General features: G+C 40.9%; 1 pseudogene; it reads right to left on the reverse strand.

The window, feature by feature from the left end:
* Positions 1-756: 756 nt before the first annotated feature.
* LOC140498402 (procathepsin L-like) lies at positions 757-1734 on the reverse strand (annotated as a pseudogene).
* Between the last annotated feature and the right edge of the window lie 2722 nt (positions 1735-4456).

Genomic DNA, 4456 nt, shown 5'->3' on the forward strand with positions numbered 1-4456 from the left:
AATCAAATATATCTTCCTTTGTAACCTTGTTCCTTTTCTCCCAAATAACCCATTACTAGTGGTGTGGAAAGAGTATTGGACTTTAGAATTGAGAAGACCTGGGTTCAAGCCTGAGCTGTGTTTCCTTGGGTAATTAACCCCATTATGCTTTAGTTTCCTCATTGGTAACATGGGAATGTAGCACTTCTTCTGGGGCTATATCTCAACTCCCGCTCACATTGTCAATCTAAGCAGGGCAGGTGCTGACTCTTTTCCCCCTCATGGTTATCGTGCTAACTCTCAGGGGTGGCAGGTTTTCTATTAGTATTCCTTTTTGCCTTAGTTCCTCCTCTGTAAAATGGGATAGAGAAGGAAATGGCAAGACACTTCAGTATCTTGTAAAGAAAATCCCCCCAAATGGGGTCCTGAAGTCAGGCACAACTGAAATAATTGATCAATAAAACAAGTCTCCATCTGGTGGGACCCTATTCATTATCAGACAGCCAAAAGGAATTATCTTTTTTTTTTTTTTATAGTGAATCAAGGTTTATTGAAAAATGTAAAGCTCTTTATACATACAATTTTCAATTGAAAATTTATAATTTTTTGAATTAAGCAATATTACAAGCTATAACAAAGTAGTGTTTACATTTCAAAAGGTAAAATTGTCAGAAGAAACTCAAATTACAACTTGGATCCTGGGCGATTCAAGTGTTTGATCCCAAATGATACAGGGCAGGTCCCATCTCTCTGTGAAGTCATCTTTCTTTAGTCACATCATACTTCAGGACAGCTGGCTAATGCTGCTATTCCACAATGGTTATCCTGGTCCCTGGCCATTACAATATATACATAGTTGCCCCAATCTTCCTCATAGCTATTCTTGACAATCCAGTATTTCTCTACGTGTCTTCAGCAGCAGCACATCCCACAACCAATACAGCATGATTTAGATTTTGACTACTGCAGTGTGGTTCATAATAAACACCAGACTCATTGAACTGGAAAGATGGACGCTCTGCATCAGTAGCAACCGAGATGGGACCCATGGTTGCCACAGCCTCTGTGAGAGTGCTTTCCCTCCCAGATGGGATGTCCACATATCCAGTGACATTAGCAGCAGAGGTTTCTGGCTTATACCAATAGTTGCCATCCAGTCTAAGACAGGGATAGGATTCCTCTGTATCAATGCTTCCATTTTCCTTCATATATTCAAGGGCATGATCCATTAAACCACCATGACATCCAATGTTGATATCATCCCAAGAGCAGTCCATCAAATTCTGTTCACTAAGTGAAACAAGTTTGTCACTCTTATAGAACCACTGGCCTTTCAGGGAACCAGTTGTACTGAACACCCAGCTAGAACCCTGATCCTTAACAGAAGTTATATAGCCTTTGTCTTTCTAGTCTATAGGTTCAGGGATCTGTTCAAAGAGATGTTCTTAAGTTCCTCTGGTGTTCATTTGAAATCTTTCATGTCTTAAGCCATTCCTCACTTGTTTGAATTCCTCATTGGTCATATCTCCAAACTTGTTCATTTCCATCCAGAAACTACATTTGCCAGTCTCTACTCCAGATTGTGCATTTCAATCTTTTTCAAATTCTTCTCCCATGTTGCTCTTCATTCCCTCCATAGGTCCTTCTGTTTTGTGAATTTCATTGGTCCCATTTATCATCTGAAGTGTGGTCAAGTTGTGGAGCAGCAGCTGCTATCCCCAAGCACATGGAAGCTAAACACAAGTAGGAATTCATGTTCCTATCCTGAGTGTCTCAGCAATGGTAGGACCTCAAGAAAGTCAGACCTCTAAGGATACTTGAGGGTGCTTATGAATTATCTTCTTTTTTTTGTATTTAAATTTATTTATTTAAGTTTTCAACATTCATTTCCACAAAATTGTGGGTTCCAAATTTTCTCCCATTTCTCCCCTCCCCCATCCCAAAACGCTGAGCATTCTAATTACCCCTATCACCAATCTGTACTCCCTTCTATCATCCCTCCTTTCTCTTATTCCCATCTTCTCTTTTGTCCTGTAGGGCCAGATAACTTTCTATACCCCATTACCTGTATTTCTTATTTCCCAGTTGCAAGAACAATACTCAACAGTTGTTCCTGAAACTTTGAGTTCCAGCTTCTCTTCATCCCTCCCTCCTCACCCATTCCCTTTGGGAAGGCAAGCAATTCAATATAGGCCATATCTGTGTAGTTTTGCAAATGACTTCCATAATAGCCATGTTGTGTAAGACTAACTATATTTCCCTCCACCCTATCCAGCCCCCCGTTTCTTCTATTTTCTCTTTTGATCCTATCCCTCCCCAAAAGTGCTCCCTCCTCCCACTGCCCTCCCTTCCATTATCCCCCCCACCCTGCTGATCCCCTTCTCCCCCACTATCCTGTATTGTAAGATAGATTTTCATACCACAATGAGTGTGCATTTTATTCCTTCCTTTAGTCGAATGTGATGAGAGTAAGCTTCATGTTTTTTCTCTCACATCCCCCCTTTTCCCCTCCACTGAAAAGTGTTTTACTTGCCTCTTTTATGAGAGATAATTTGCCCCATTCCATTTTTCCTTTTCCTCCCAATATATTTCTCTCTCACTGCTTAATTTCATTATTTTAAGATATGATCCCATCCTATTCAATTCACCCTGTGCTCTCTGTCTCTGTCTCTGTGTGTGTGTGTGTGTGTGTGTGTGTGTGTGTGTGTGTGTGTAATCCCACCAATTACCCAGATACCGAAAAGTTTCAAGAGTTACAAATATTGTCTTTCCATGTAGGAATGTAAACAGTTCAACTTTAGTAAGTCCCTTATGGCTTCTCTTTGCCGTTTACCTTTTCATGCTTCTCTTGATTCTTATGTTTGAAAGTCAAATTTTCTTTTCAGCTCTGGTCTTTTCATCAAGAATGCTTGAAAGTCCTCTATTTCATTGAAAGACCATTTTTCCCCCTGAAGTATTATACTCAGTTTTGCTGGGTAGGTGATTCTTGGTTTTAGTCCTAGTTCCTTTGACTTCTGGGATATCATATTCCACACCCTTAGATCCCTTAATGTAGAAGACACTAGATCTTGTGTTATCCTGATTGTATTTCCACAATATTTGAGTTGTTTCTTTCTAGCTGCTTGCAATATTTTCTCCTTGACCAGGGAACTCTGGAATTTGGCCACAATGTTCCTAGGAGTTTCTCTTTTTGGATCTCTTTCAGGAGGGGATCTGTGGATTCTTTCAATATTTATTTTGCCCCCTGGTTCTAGAATATTAGGGCAGTTTTCCTTGATAATTTCATGAAAGATGATGTCTAGGCTCTTTTTTTGATCAAGGCTTTCAGGTAGTCCCATAATTTTTAAACTGTGTTTCCTGGATCTATTTTCCAGGTCAGTTGTTTTTCCAATGAGATATTTCACATTATCTTCCATTTTTTCATTTTGGTTTTGGTTTTGTTTTGTGATTTCTTGGTTTCTGATAATGTCATTAGCCTCCATCTGTTCCATTCTAATTTTGAAAGAACTATTTTCTTCAGTGAGCTTTTGGACCTCCTTTTCCATTTGGCTAATTCTGCTTTTGAAAGCATTCTTCTCCTCATTGGCTCTTTGAACCTCTTTTGTCAATTGGGTTAGCCTATTTTTCAAGGTATTATTTTCTTCAGCATTTTTTTGGGTCTCCTTTAGCAAGGTGTTGACCCACTTTTCATGCTTTTCTTGCATCTGTCTCATTTCTCTTCCCAGTTTTTCCTCCATCTCTCTAACTTGATTTTCAAAATCCTTTTTGAGCTCTTCCATGGCCTGAGCCCATTGAATATTTATTTTGGATGTTTGGGATACAGAAGCCTTGACTTTTATGTCTTTCCCTGTTGGTAAGCATTGTTCTTCATCATCTGAAAGGATGGGAGAAGATATCTGTTCACCAAGAAAGTGACCTTCTATAGTCTTATTTTTTTCCCTTTTTTTGGGCATTTTTCCAACCAGTTACTTGACTTTTGGGTCCTTTGTCAGGAGTAGGGTATGCTCTGGGAATCTGTAAGATCTCAGTTCCTCCAAGGTGGCACAATCAAGCCTGTACTGGTCTGCATGCAGACAGGGATTTTTTTGCCCAGAATCTTAGCAGTTACCTCTCCACAGCCACCTGGCCTCCAGTTCCTCCAAGTTAGCACTGGGGGTTGATTTTCAGATAAGCTGGATGGGCAGGGCCTCCATTTAGTGTGAGACAAAGATCAGCTCCCCCAGTGCCTCCACACAGGGCTGATGCAAGACTCAGCTCCTCAATGGCCCCCAGGGGTTTTTACGCTCCAACAATGGATCCAGCTACTGCGCCTGCCAACGTGGCCTCTGTAGCAGCTGCCTAAGGCCAGAGCTATGGAAGGCCCTTCTTCCTTCCTGGCCAGCTGAAAAATCCCCGTCACTGACCTTTGGTGCCTGTGGGTTGAGGGATCTGAGAACCTACTGCTGCTAGGACTGGGGATTTTGTGACTGGAGATTCC

Source organism: Notamacropus eugenii, chromosome 4 (genome assembly GCF_028372415.1).
Source record: "Notamacropus eugenii isolate mMacEug1 chromosome 4, mMacEug1.pri_v2, whole genome shotgun sequence".
Taxonomy (NCBI): Eukaryota; Metazoa; Chordata; class Mammalia; order Diprotodontia; family Macropodidae; genus Notamacropus; species Notamacropus eugenii.